This window comes from Coturnix japonica, chromosome 3 (genome assembly GCF_054131305.1).
Source record: "Coturnix japonica strain WE chromosome 3, WE-NBRP24, whole genome shotgun sequence".
Taxonomy (NCBI): domain Eukaryota; kingdom Metazoa; phylum Chordata; class Aves; order Galliformes; family Phasianidae; genus Coturnix; species Coturnix japonica.
Window position 1 is genome coordinate 62,078,952 of NC_140665.1, and position 14,972 is coordinate 62,093,923.

At 37.7% G+C, this 14,972-nt stretch overlaps 1 long non-coding RNA gene across 1 annotated transcript; it reads right to left on the reverse strand.

The window, feature by feature from the left end:
• Positions 1-948: 948 nt before the first annotated feature.
• Positions 949-9,146, reverse strand: LOC146761434 (uncharacterized). The gene is made up of 4 exons (XR_014944120.1): positions 9,034-9,146; positions 7,750-7,863; positions 7,057-7,141; positions 949-4,657 (listed from the first exon to the last, which is right to left on the reverse strand). It is a non-coding gene; the product is annotated as an uncharacterized LOC146761434 (long non-coding RNA).
• Positions 9,147-14,972: the final 5,826 nt, after the last annotated feature.

Below are 14,972 nucleotides of genomic sequence, written 5' to 3' on the forward strand. Positions count from 1 at the left end.
TTCATGCAGAACTTCCTATGCTCCAGTTTTCGGCTGTTTCCCCTTGTTCTGTCTCCACACACTGCTGAAAAGAGACTGGTCTTGCCACTTTGTCCCCCACACCTTAGATCAGGTCCCCTCTCAGTCTTCTTTTCTCAAGGCTAAACAGACCCAGTTCACTTAGCCTTTCTTCATAGGGGAGATGCTCCAGGCCCTTCACCATTTTCGTGGCTGGCCCTCTGCTGGACTCTTTCCAAAAGATCCAAAAGATCTTTTTTGTACTGGGGGGCCCAGAACTGGACACAGTACTCCGGATGAGGCCTCACCAAGGCAGAGTAGAGGGGGAGGATCACCTCCCTTGACCTGCTGGACACGCTGTTTTTAATGCACCCCAGAATGCCATTGGCCTTTTTGGCCAGAAGAGCACACTGCTGGCTCATGGCCAAGCTGTTGTCCACCAGGATGCCCAGGTCCCTCTCTGCAGAGCTCCACTCCATCAGGTCTTCCCCCAGCCTGTACTGGTGCATGCAATTATTCCTCCCAAGAAGCAAGACTTTACACTTGCTTTTGTTAAACCTCATCCGGTTTCTTAATGCCCAGTTCTTCAGGCTGTCCAGGTCTTGATGAGTGGTAGCATAGCCTTCAGGTGTGTCAGCCAATCCCCGCATCGTATTATCAGCAAACTTGCTAAGGATGGCCATTATCCCCTCATCAAGCTCACTGATGAAGATGTAGAATAAGACTGGATCCAGCATTGACCCCTGGGTAACACTGCTAGTTATAGGTCTCCAAGCGGACTCTGCACCACCAATGATGACCCTCTGTGCTCTGACAGTCAGCCAGTTCTCAAACCACCTCACTGTCCACTCATCTATCCCACACTTCCTCAGCTTTGTTATAAGGATGTCATGGGAGACAATATCAAATGCCTTGCTGAAATAAAGGTAGACTACACCCACTGCCCTCCCTCCTAGCAGAACACCCCCCTACAATTGTTTCTACAATAGAGAGTTTATTCATAGCTCTTTATTCCTTTATTTTGTATGTATTCCTTTCTTTATTCCTTTATTTTGTATCTATGCCACATGTAATTTCAAGTCACTCTGACACTTATATGTTAGACTGACCCGGGGATGATAAAAGCTTCCAGATTTTGAGAAAATGAGGTGTACTCAACCTAAATGAATAAACATAGAATAGCCTTTAATCTGTTTTTGTTGTTGTTGTTTGTTTGTTTTTGTTTTGGTAGAAATTATTACATGGCCCCAAAGAAGAGTATTAAAGTTTGGATGTATGTCATTAGGCAAGAAAGCATTCCAAAGGCCACATTTTTAGTATAATCAAAAATACTACTGTTATGCAGTTACTGAATATAATTCTATTGTGTGGGACCATGATGAAATTAAAAAACTCAACAGCTTTACCTGAGTTTAAGCACTGCCAAAAAGTGCATCACAACTTATCCTGTTTCACTCACACCCTGTTACTATCTCCTTTGTGCCTCATCACAGCACATGCCTCATTTGTATTTCCATTCACCTCACTGAGAAAGGCACACCTCACTGGTTGAGAAGCAATATTATGAAATGAGTTCTTTATATACACTTAGCTTGTCTGTCTCCATACTTCTTGGCAGTATTAGAGATTTCTGGCTTAAATTAATTTCCCTAGTTACATATAGTATTGTGTAATTAAGTGTTTTCACTTTTTGGACTGAGAGTGAAATGAGAAAATAACTGATATTCCCACACCAAATGTGTGGGTGGGATAGAAAAAAATTTTCTTTTCACTGGGATGTGATTTTCATTACTCCAGGCCCTTTTCTAATCAGCTTGTAAATGATTGATCTGCACATGTAGTTGTAGTATGTTCACTGAGCACAAACATATCAGAATTTGGCATAGTGAGAAGCCCTGAAAGTGTGATCTAAATCTGGACTGAATAAGATGGTTCTACTTCCCTACTTCTTACAGCCTTATCCTATAGGGAATCATCTTTTGTTCATTGATAATCCAGCAAAAATAAGCAGAAACGAAATCCCCTGAAATAAGTAAGGTGTTGAGGGAGCAGTATAAAAGGAAAATTTTAGCTGAAGAAAGCTAGTGTCACCCTGTAGTCAGTATAAGAAGAAAGTCTCTGCAGAAGTCAGTTTCTTGATCTGGAAAGCTCTGTGGTAAAGAAATCAACAGTTATGGAGGTAACCTAGGAAAATGACCTCTATCATTTGGAAACTGTTTTGAATAAAGATTGCAATATCTAATGTTTAATTACTTTCTAGGCTTTTCTGGATGGGCTCCTAAGGTACAAAGCAATGTGTTGGCTCCAAGCATTGTGTTTGGGTGAACTAGGACAAATGGCAGAGGGTTAGCTCCTCTAAATAATTGAAAATGTTCAGCATCAGAGGTGACTTCCTTTTCTAATGGAGTAGAAATTTTTATAGAAACATTCTATAATCCAGTCTCTTCTCCAAGGCATTTCATATTAAAGAGCCCTTCAGAAAACTTACCTTGGTTTTAGAGCTGGGAGCTGAGCTCTTTACTTTTTCCAAACACCTTCATCTAATAACTAAATCAGACTGTCCTGCTTCAACTTGTATTCTCTGTTCCAGCCCCTTATTTCAGAATTATTTTCTGCTCAGTATATAGGCTTGCAAATATGTACATATTTGGGCCCCAATCTGAAATGGTTCAGTAGCTTGTGTTCTCACTGGGAATGGAATGTAGAATATAAATTCACAAATGCAGAGGTGACAATTCAGTGTTCCTTTTCAAGTCCATGGGAGAATGAACTGACAGCTGGATTACTATACGAATGTATGAAGAACTGGAACTGTGTAGTGTTTCTTTCTGTGTGCTTGTTTAAAAAATAAAGTGCCATCTCAATAATATTTACTCAGGATCCTGTTCCTAGAGGTCCACAGTAAATGTACACTGACAGCATGTTCTGACTCTGTGAAAAGGCAAGTTTCAGTGACTGCCTGAGAGTGGTTCCACTTTGTCAGTTAATGGAAACAGTAATTTATTAAAGAAATGTGCAGCTCTGCTAGGACTGGATTGGATTAAAAATACAATTAAGTTTTTGAAAGCATACTTGGACAATGTGTTCTAGAAGGTCAAATGAAAGTGAGGATTGTTTAGAGACTTCCAGTTCTCACTAATTTACTTAAGCCACATAAACATTCCTCTTCAGCACTCATAATGAATTGTTCCAAAGTAAAGAGGTCATTTCAGATTTGAGATTGGCTTTGATTTAAAAGCAAAGAAATAAACAGAAGCCATGTATCCAGTCTATATATCTAGGGTTTGTAGCAAAGTACCCATAGATATTTCTTTACTTGGCTTATGCATTATTCAAAATATATTGGTTAGGAGTTCTACTAAAAAAAATTCAAAACAATAAACAAGCCACATAAACACAAAAAGCGAACAAAAACAAGAAAGAAATAATGTTGATAAATGGATAAAATATTACTAGACTATTAACAGCAGTGGTTAAAAGTAACATTAGTTTTATGTCAGGAGTGAAAAAATCTTGGCCAATCTTGGTATTCCAGTAAATTTCATTGGAATACAACGTGTCTGAGAGCTAAGGTGACCATCTGCAAAGACTTGGAGCTGTTTTTTACACATAAAAAACTCGGATGAAAAATAAGATTGTGTCATGCCTAAATAAACAGTACATAGAATACGTGCTGGAACTCATATTTTCTGGACATGTCAGATCCCCTGGATTTGAATACACATGTAGCATGTGCAAATGTTACAGAAATAAGGCATTTGTATTGTGACAAATATATGTGCAATTTAGGCTTCAATAGGACTTTAAGGCACAACCTTGACACCTTCATCCCTTGCTTTAACAAGCAAGTAGCTTATAAAAGTGGGTTGAACGTTGGTTGAAGCACCGCTGCCACCTTCTCCTTTCTAAATAGGATATAGAAGATACGTAATGTCAAATGGGGTATCATTCACAATTTTTAATCAGCTCCTCACAATTTTTGGATAATCACACTTTTTTTTTTTTTTTTTTTTTTTTTCCCCACTTAGGGACAAAAGTCTGAAACCAAAGAAATAGGTAGGAACAGCCTGAATAAATGAAATACAGGTACACATGCATCCACATGTGTATATGCACACATGCATGGACTTTTTTTAAAAGGGGGATCCCAGTAACACTAATGCATTATGGAATATATTGGTCAACATATAGCAGGGTGTAGGACATCTATATTTTAGATAAAGAATGAAGTATGCAGTTAGAATGGGAAATCAAGTTCAGGGAGAGAAATTATGTCTATCCTGTCCAAATCATTGCTTAACCTTCCTAAGGGCCCATAAAAGAAATATTGTGGACAGTGCTTACAAAAGGTATCACAGTGATCAAATGTCTACTGTTCTTGTAAACACTTGATACACTAAAGGTATGACCTTTTTTTTCTAAAAATCAGGGTAGGCAAATAAATACTTCAGATCGTCTTAAGCACAATTAAGATAACTGTAGTGCAGAGCAGGGCAAAGGCATCTCACACACACACAGAGGCAACCAAATTGAAAAAGAAGGCTAAATTGCCAAGGTGAATGCTCAAGGCCTTGTTATAAATTACTACTGAAGTGAGCTGGTCAAGTCTCAGTCAGTTTTTGTCACATGGGGACAGGACATGATAGTGAATCCCTGGATCCTGCAAAAAAAGTGAAAATTCTTCAACTCAGAGAAACAGACAAATGCTTATGGTATGAATGAGCATATGGACAGTCTCTCAAAAGAAACCAAAGCATTTCTTAGCAGATAGAATCCCTGATGCATCCAGTCTGGCACCTTGCCTCTGGCAATAAATCAGACTCAGTGTTACAGAAACAGCCTCCAAAATACTTCACTGTGTCTAACCATTAATGTAATCTGAAATACCAGTATACAACAGGGAAATTCCTTCATGAACCTTTGGGGAATCACACATCGGGGATCATTAGATTTTTTTGCCCTATTTTTACTGGCAATAGAATTTGTCTTTCCTTTTCAAAAATCAATTTATTGGTCATTAACATTGACAAAACAGAGTCTGCAGTTCAATTTTTTCTATTTACTCTATTTTTTAATATTAAAAAATAATGTACTTCTATAATATCAAAATGACAGGTAGGAAAATTTACTTTTATATCAGGTTTTATGGTCAATGCAACCTCAAACATTGTATGCAGGAGACTCACAGATCAAAATAAACATTCCATCAAACAACACTTTTCTTCAGCTGTGTTCTGATAAAGGTTAAGAACCGTCTAGGTCAGCTTTTTTTGCCATTCATAATTATCATACATTCATAATCTTGGGATAAGATTTTGAGTTGATGCATTGCTACAGAACAGAAAAATATGGAATATGGAGAACATAACACGATCCAAGAATGAAATAAAGACTGAAATTTCTCTGAAAAGTGCTGTCGGTGACTCCCAAACAAATAAAAACTCCTACTGTAAAAAGGTATACAATCTGTTTATACAATATTCCACAGTTGGCACTCTATACTGGATGATGGTTAGCTCTTTATTTTTTTTTTTTCTTGGGTTGGGGGGAGGGGAGATGTGTGTAGTTCCTGACAGAAAAGTGCTAATATGTCATCCCGAATCTGTAACAAAAGTCAGGTATTAGTCTTCCTAATTTAGCTAAATATTCACTGTGAAAAGAGGACATTAATTCTACTGCACCAATGCACTACATATACTATAGCCATATTTCAGACACAATAATCCAAGCAGCAAACCCCCAGAAAATACATCCAGAATGTTTTTGTTACCTTCACAAACTCTTTGTACTACTGAAAATACATTACATTATCGAAAATACCATATGATATGTAGTCCTGTGTATTTATTATGTTTAGTTACAGAAATGCAGACAAACAGCAATTTTGTCTAATCAAATCAGCAGTTCAGGTTTTCAAAGAAAGGAAAGTGAAAAATTTAATGTCAGCCTTCAGGTTTCAGTTTTGCTTCTTAACCTTGTTGCCCATAGCTCTCTTAAGTAGAATGAGTGGGCTGTTTTTCAGTGAAACAAAAAGATTTTTCAAAACTAGTGCTTCTAATATTGCATAATGAAACTAAGGGTGTCAACATTTTCAAAATAAAATTGTTTTCTAACTTGTTAGTGAAAGCTTCAACACTGCCAGTGATCTTCCTTTCCCTTTCTCCTACATCTGGATTTAACTAACATGTCTTTCAAATATTATTCTCAAACAAAATTTTATTTTCAATGATTTTTTTTTTCAAGCAAAACATTATCTATCTGTGCATGTAAATGTCATACTAGAATTAAGATTTGAATCTAGGTATTTTTATCACCTCCAAGCTTTTTCTCTTACACACACATACACACACAGACCAAAAAAAAACAACAACCAAACAAAAAAAAACCAACAACAACAACAAAAACAAACTAAAACAAACAAACAAACCCAACCCATAATTCACACAGAGATGCACAGTTTATTTTACTCATACTGTCTACCACCTGAAAAGAAAACATGAACAGAACATTGGAATTTTTGTGAGCAAACTTGAGAAAAATTATGTCATCATGTCAGACAAAATGGACAAAAATATTCATTAGTATTCTATCAGCCTACTGTCAGATCAATCAGATCTATATTTCACATTTTCCAGGATCGTCTCATTTTGCCATCTCTTGTAAAGTAATTCTCTAATGCTTTCAGGCCTCCTTATAATACTTTCTTGGTACACCTTTGTTAGCAGTACTTTTTGCTGGCAAAGAGGCAGAATGATGTGTCAGGTGATGATATTAATAAGAAAGCCTAATTGCTTTTATTCACATTTTTTTTAGCTAAAGTGATTTGAAAGATGGATTAGAAATCATTTGTCATACATATTTTGCATTTCCAGAAAAATTAAAAAACCCTGTATAGTTAGGAGTATTTGATTATCAGCCATGTATTCACCCTTCAAGTTTGGTAGTTTGGATGCAATAAGCTCCTTTGTTCAGCAAAACCAATATGGCAATTAAATCTTCTGAATTCAGTGTTCCCAGCCCATCCATCAACCGTGCACTTCATGCTCTGCTTTCTCTTACCTTCAAGTCTTCTGCAGCAACAGGTATGGCCGAATTCTGGCAGAACACAATGGGATATAAGGCTTGGCAGCAAATTTCTGTAAGGCTAAAGGAAAATAGAGAGGAAAGCATTATGTTGACTTAGTATTGAAGAGCAATCTGTAATCAGAAGATGTTCAAATACAGAATTAAGATGATGTGTTTAACAGTCTTTGAGAAAGATATGGAGAAGAAAGATTTTCTTCAGAAGAAAAACATGACGATCATATTCTTCATGTTAGACTTTCTTTTCTTTAAAGAGAAAAAAAAAAAGAAAGAAAAAGAGAAGGATAAGAAAGAAAGAAAAGAAATCCACAAGAGTTCAGTCAGAGAACACTTTGCATAGGATTTGTAAATGCTTGATAATTCAAAACAAATTTCATTGAGCTGGATTCTTCAGTCTGCCAATGCCACAACCATGGGCTGCCATATTCTCACTGATCTCAGTGCAGTGGACTATGATATTTTACTTCCTACACCATTTCTTATTTCAAAATGTATAATATATCATACATCATACAGTCAGCAAATTGCTCTGTGCAGCACTGAACATGTAGTTTGATCTCAGATTGTAAGATTGCTCATCAAAGGATGTAAAAAGAAGAGTTTGTGAAAAACTAGGTAGTCTCAATTCATTGCTCTGCTTGTAACAGAAAAAGGCTTACAATCTACTACCTTTTTGTTCTGGTCTCTGAACATTTCTCTGCTCAGCAGTCCCAAAGGTACAGTGAAGCAATTGTGCCTGTGCTGATTTCACTTGATTTCTTCTGCAAGATTACCTTATAACATCTGGTAAAAATTAGATAAACAGATTAGTTACAGTTCTGTTTTCAGTTAATTTCTTCAAGCCTCTGCTCTCACTTCTCTGTTGCAGAGGAAAGCCATACATTTCTGGTAGGCACAGAGGTTCTCATTACTGGCCTAGTTAAAGATTGCTCAGCCAGTGTCTAGTCTGATTATGTTTCAGAAACTCCAGGTCCATAATTGGTGACAATGGCATTGTGTGCTGACAATGCACCTCAGCTGAAGGTGGTGTTCTGCCAAGGAAAGGATCTCATATCCAGAGAAATATGTCATTCGCTTGCAGTCTTAGTGAAACTGTAATTAGCCCAACCCAGTTACATTTCATATGTGTTATGATATGTAAAATTATGTGATCATCTGTAAAGTAGGCAATAGACTTCTTACAATCTGTTCCATGGACAACAGTTTGATGGCAGGCTGTGGTAGATAGCTATGGGCAGCCATTACTATCGCCATGTCCTATGCATGGCAGAAACAGAGAATCATGGAACATCTATTTGTGGCCAGGATTGCCTCCTGCAAATTGCTGAAAAGAACTGCTTCACACTTTCCAGCCTGTGCTACAGCTCACCTCACATAAAGTCAAGTCACCACTGCTGCCTGGCTATTGGGAAAAATGAAGAGCACCAGTAGGAAGACAAACTTCCAACATCCTATCTGCCAGGAGTAGGTGGTTTTGAACAAAAATACGACACTGATGGTCAGTGAAAGTGTTACATTAAGCAAGATAACTTTCTTTGCTGGAAAATTTGAACTTGGAGCAGTCAGGATTCCTTCTTAAGGCTGATACCTCAGTATACTCTAGGGTGTACTTTTAGTCCCTAGCAACTTCCAGGTTTCACTCAAATCCAGAATCCTCATGCCTAAGGACTCAGCTGTCTGGAATCAGATTCACTAGTTATGACATACAACTGCTATGCTATATTGCTTCAATTTCTCTACCTTTATGATGCACGTCTTGACAAAATGTATAACAAACATGAAAATGTATTAGATCTCTCTCTCAATTGCTTTCCTAAATCTCTACTCTCACCATGACTTTCTCTGACAAAGAAAACTTTATTTACAAATTCAGGTATGAATTTCTGTTACTAAAGCATCAGTATCCTGCCTGGGTTTGAAAAGAGCCTGAGATCAGAATCAAGTGTAGCTCACCTCATGCCGGTACTCCTCATGGTATTGGATGTATCCTGACAGTCATCTTCATCTTCATCTTTAACCATCTATGTTACATACAAGCTCAAAAAACTATTAAAAAGGAAAAAAAAAACCAAAACAACAAAACAACAACAACAACAAAAACAAAAACAAAAACAAAAACAAAAAAACAACAAAAAAAAGGCTGAATCCAGAGTACTAATTGTTAAGGTCAAGGAGAGTGCAGCTGAGATGTTTTGTAGCTGAAGCTTCACTTCTAAAGTGTCGATAAATTAAGATGATCAAGAGCTGTCAGGAAAGGGTCAAAATTCCTTCCAGGAAGAAATCATAGCACCTTCTATGTCAACAGTATTACCTGTCTGTCACAGCCAAGAATTAGGCAGATCATCCTTGCAGACTGGGAATCCAGGAAAGAGAAATGTGGTTCTTCCAAAACTGTATAAAACATCGGGGTGCTGAATTTTCACCCACAATTTCCTGTTTGAACCTTCATATACTTGTATGTGTACTTTATCTATACAGTGTTTGTGCAGGATAGTACTGGTGCTGACTTAAAATGTAAATGGATTCTTAGAGTCTGCTGCTTTCCCTTTGTTTTTGTTTTTTGTTTGTTTTTTGTTAGTTTTTTTTTGTTTGTTTGTTGTTTTGTTTTGTTTTGTTTCAGAATAATGAGTTGTGCTCCAGAGAATTGTATTAATGAACGCTGGAAAAGCACTAAAGTATTTCACTTTAAGATAATTATAATTATTAGTATCTCCTGATTCCTTTATATGCCTGATCTATATATTTATTTATTTTCTGATTTCAGAATGTATTCTGATTTTTTTTTAATAAATTTTTTTAATTCATTTTTTAAAATAAAGAACAAACATTTCATACTTTTGGTGTTACAGCTGAATTTAGATCTCTTAAATTTTACCATATCATTTAATCATATACTGGCTGGAAGGCATCCCACCTACAGTTATCAGAAACATTTTGAAACTGAACTGCTTTGCAGCTGTAAACTGTGAAGAGTGAATTACCTTCTGCTTTTCTGATTTTCTTTACAAGAACTTTACTGGACTTTTTTTGCATCTCTCTAATCATTGCTGTCCTTGTGCCAAAGCTGATCATGATATTACCATCTGAAGGTAATATGGCTGTGTCTGATTTAAATAAACAGCACATTTTCTACTTTAACATAAACATCTCATCTCTACCAAGATGAATGTAGTGTCTGTGCTGCGTGCACTGGGGTTCAGCTGATTTGCCTGCAATTCCTGGGCAGGAAATGAGAGCAAGGAGAGAGAAGGTAACATAATCATTTATTCACCTCCCAGAAAGATTTTCTTCTCAAAATAAACAGTGGTGTTTGACCCTTCTCTGAGATAACATGGAAATTAAGATATGTGACAGTCTTTCTTGTGCCTTCCCATTGAGGAGACTACAACCACTCCTCAGTACACTTTGGCTCTCTTTTTCCTATATAAAGAGCCAGCAATAGAAGTAATAAACATTTCATGCCAGCTCATGGAGTAGTTAACCCAAAATCCTAGTAAATCAAGGTCTTTAATTCTTTTTTTTCTTCTTCTTGGGTCAAGGGAGAGTTTATAAGCCTTTTACAAAAGCTGGCATGGAAATCTCTGGGGGAAATGGCTTGTTCACTCCACACATATGCAAAGGCATGGGGAAGGAGCAGACTGTTGTCTGCAGTGCTCACCAGTCTACTCTGCATGCAGGGAGGTCTCTCCTTATCACACTGCATGTGCCTCTGGTAAGTGGCAATATATCCATTGCAGTAAGGATGGGTTCTGCCTGCAGAACTATGAAAGTCAAATGCGGCATACTTGAGGCCCACATATAGATGGCATGTACAGGATACAGTCTATATGTGATTGTATGGTGATCTTTACTCTTCCTGGACCATTTCCAGCTGAAATTTGCATCAGATGTTAAAAAAAGACAGAGAATTATAGTCATTTGCAGGCAACTGCTCAGCTGTATCACAGACTACATCCTGTTGAAAAGCAGGGAAAATCAGAGCATTAGTCTGCACCAGCTCAGTCTGTCAACAGCCGAGGAAAGGGCCTTTCCATTTTACAAAGAGGCTGCTAATTAAAGCAAAGCAGTCTGAGAGCAAAGAGAGCATGTATTTTGAGTGCCACTGTACTGGTGATGTTATGATTTGAGAAATATAAGCTGTCTAGGAACAAAGAAACACTCCCTAGAAAACAGAAATTATATTGAAAACAAACAAAAAAATCTGCCTTGGTATTTGAGATCCTAAGAATTGTTTCTAAGGCAAAACAGATTTTAAGGTAATCCTGCCAGTCCCACTCCCTGTTCTGGTTCAGCTTGTTTAATGGTACCTAGACCTGCATTTCTCACCTTGCATTTCTCAGTGCAGCATTGCGTGGGAGTCTGAAATCCAGTATGCTGACCACAGACTTTGAAACACACAGTACTTGTGTGTGTATGTGTTTGTTCCCTTGCTCTCTCCACAAGTTCTTCATGTAAATCCAGTAACTCCACAATCATGAAGAAGATAATGACATATTAAAGTCAATATGAGCTGAAGCTGCTAGAGAACAAACCCTGAATTTACTAGGTGTAGGTACTAATAAAATCATCATGTATTGCTGTTCTTCTAGCCAGCATATAATGTGTGGCAATTATAATTCCAATTCAATTCAGGTCCATCAGAGAAGTGTCTGACCAATTGTGTATGTATTCATTCAAAGAATGGCATTCTCTGAAATTGCCTATAAAACTATTTTAATCGCGGTACCAAGTTTATACTAGTGGTAATTCATTTAAAGAAAGAAAATACCATGTACAAAATATATTGGGTGAAGTTTTCTGGCTTGTATTTTTCAGGAAGTGAAATCTGGCCTTTAATATTTGTGACTCCATCAAGATGGAATGATTCTCCTTCATGACAGCACACATATGTTCTTGAAATCATCACAAATGCCTGGCTTTTATATTTATAATTTCCTGAGAGCTTGTTCAGTCATGGAATCTCTGCAGATAACCTTACAGTGAATACAACTCTATTTTATTTTAGGGCTTATCAGATAGTCATTCAAGAAACTTTCTGCTTCTCATCACGCACAACTTCCACTCATGGGGTGGAGTATGCTTCACAACAAGGCTTTGGAATTTTAAAAAGAAACATAAAACAAGCAAACAACAGCAACAACAGATCCCTGTATTTCTTCCTTAATGAAATGCTGATCATAAATCTAAAATGATGGTACTCTACTGATGTACTGATGGTACTACTCTCATAGCAGAGAGCTAGACTTTATGGGTGATTTTTACTTTGGGGATAAAGTTTCTACCCCTTGAGATGCTGGAGTTTTCAAGAAATGTGAAGCTTTACCATATTCTATTGAAGCTGAAAGCAGTTGCTAGCTTTCAAAAAAGTATTCTGCAGTTTGAAACATTAAGTCAAATGAGAGAAGCTGCATTGAAGAGCTGAGGATGAGGTGGGACAGCAGGATTCTTACATGATGAGTTTCATTTGAAGGTTTGAGTCATTTTGGTTTGGTAAACTTTGTTAGCTAGTTCAGTTTGGAATTTCATCATACTTCCACAGGATGCAGTGATTACATCACAAAGGTGTCATTATATTAGTGGACTGGTAAATTAGAGCACACCTGCTAGCTTTCTTTGAATTGAGACATCCTCTCCAGTTAACTACTTAAAACCATTAAGTGGAGGAAGAAGACAAGAGCTTCTCTTCTTTTGCAGATGTGTGGCTTCCATCTGTGGACACTGAATCCTGCTATCCTGTTCTCCAAGATGGAGAACTCTTACCAAGATAGGAACTCAGGTTCAGATGCCTCTTGAAAACTATGACAGCTACCACAAAACAAGACAGCATGACATATCACAACAGCAAAGTAAGACAATGACAGACCCTGCTTGAGGTGCAAATCAATTTTTCATGTATGTCCACACTTATCAATTCCTATGGTTTAAATAAGAAAACTGTTTACCAATGGCATCTTTTAACATAAATTTCCAGACATTTTTCTGGAATGGAGTGCAAGTTCATTATTAAACATTTCATTCCTGTACAGAATGTTTCATACATTCCAACTAATTTAGGCCATTTTTCAATCCTCTTGCCTACACAAATGAAAGAATGGGTTTTTGCCCATTACAAGTGATGATTAATTGGGTCTCTTTGTGGCATGTGGATCTCTCAAATCTCGCTTTCACACAGATGAAATAGGGATGAAATTTCAGAATAGATGGCAGAATATGAAAGAAGAAAAACTGTGGATAAGCAAAATAGGTTTTCCTGTTCTATTGCAAACCACTGGAGAGCATGCTTAACTCCCTTTACATCTATTCACTTACCTCGAGAATGCAAATCTTGCCAAAATGACCATATAAAGCTAATCAGTTCTGAAACTAGGCAATAAAATATTTGAAGCTTCAAATATATTATTGAGATTATGATCAGGGAGGGCATCTATTCTCCAGAAGCCCCTTTTCCTTATCTGTTTTTGCTCCATTAACATCCCATGCACTTCCCATTCAGTACCCTTTCATTTTCTTGAAAATGTCCAGCCTGGGACAAATCCATTTAAAAAAAGAAATCTTAATTGCAGATTTCATCATTTTTATAGCTAGATTGATACTTGTTGATGGAAATGCTGAAATTTCACTCTGGAGTAAAGGCTTGAATTTTGGCAAGTCTAACATTTTTGTCTTCTAGCACAGACAAGGCTGAACTTGGCAGTCTTAGAGAGCTTGAACTTAACACATGAGCATATTCTGGCATGTGTGGAGGTGAAAGACTGAATCCTTGCAGGCAAAATTCCTGTTTGAACTGTGAGAAGTGGAAAGGAAAAGTTAAGATTCGCTTTCATTCATGGAACATCTTATTCTGGATGTAATCTCCAAGCAAACGGAAGAGTAGTAGTAGTCACAAATAGTTAATATGGATTCACCAAATGGAAACGCTTGACCAATCTGGTAGTGTGCTATGATGTCATGATCAGCTCAGTAAATGAAGGGAGAGTAGTGGATGTTGTAACTTAACTTCATCAAGCCTTGGTGTTGTCTCCCATAACATTCTCATAGGTAATTTTATTAAGCATGGGTTAGATGAGTGGACATTGAAGTGGATTATGAATTGGCTGGCTGACTCGCAGAGCTCGGAGGGTTGTGATCAGCAGTGCAGTCTATTTGGAGGCCTGTAACTAGTAGTGTTCCCCAGTGCATGGTCTTCAACATCTTCATCAAGGACCTGGATGAAGGCACAGAATGCATCCACAGCAATGGGTGCTGCCATTCAGTGAGACCTAGACATGCTGGAAAGGATACTTAGGTATCCTGGTGGACAAGAGATTGGCCATGGACCAGCAGTGTGCCCTTGTGGCCAAGAAGGCCAATGGTATCCTGAAGTGCAATAAAAAGAATGAGGCCGGCAGGTCAAGGGAAATGATCCTCCCTGTCTAATTTGCCCTGATGACGCCAAATCTGGAGTACTGTGTACAGGTCTGGGCTCCTCAGTTCAAGAAAGACAGAAAACTACTAGAGAGAGTCGAGCAAAGGGCCACAAAGATGGTTAGGGATGTGGAGCATCTCCCTAATAAAGAAAGGCTGATACCGGGGACCATTCAGCATGGAGAAGGCTGAGAGAGGATCTTATCAATGCCTGTAAGTATAGTCTATCTCTCTCTGTGGTCACAGAAGCTGCTGTTGAGGATACCCTGAGAGCTTGCTTGCTTTCTGCGTTCTTCTGCCTGCTACTCCCTTAACCTTCATGTCTGCTTCATCAATAATCATTTTTCTGTGGCAGGCCTTACTCTCCTTATTTTTACTTGTAGCATAAGTGGAAAGTACCTTCTTCAGATCTTCTCTGTTCTGGGAACTCATATCAAGTTATATTGTGGTGCTTTTCCATCACCATCCACCACCTCTGCAGTTTTGAA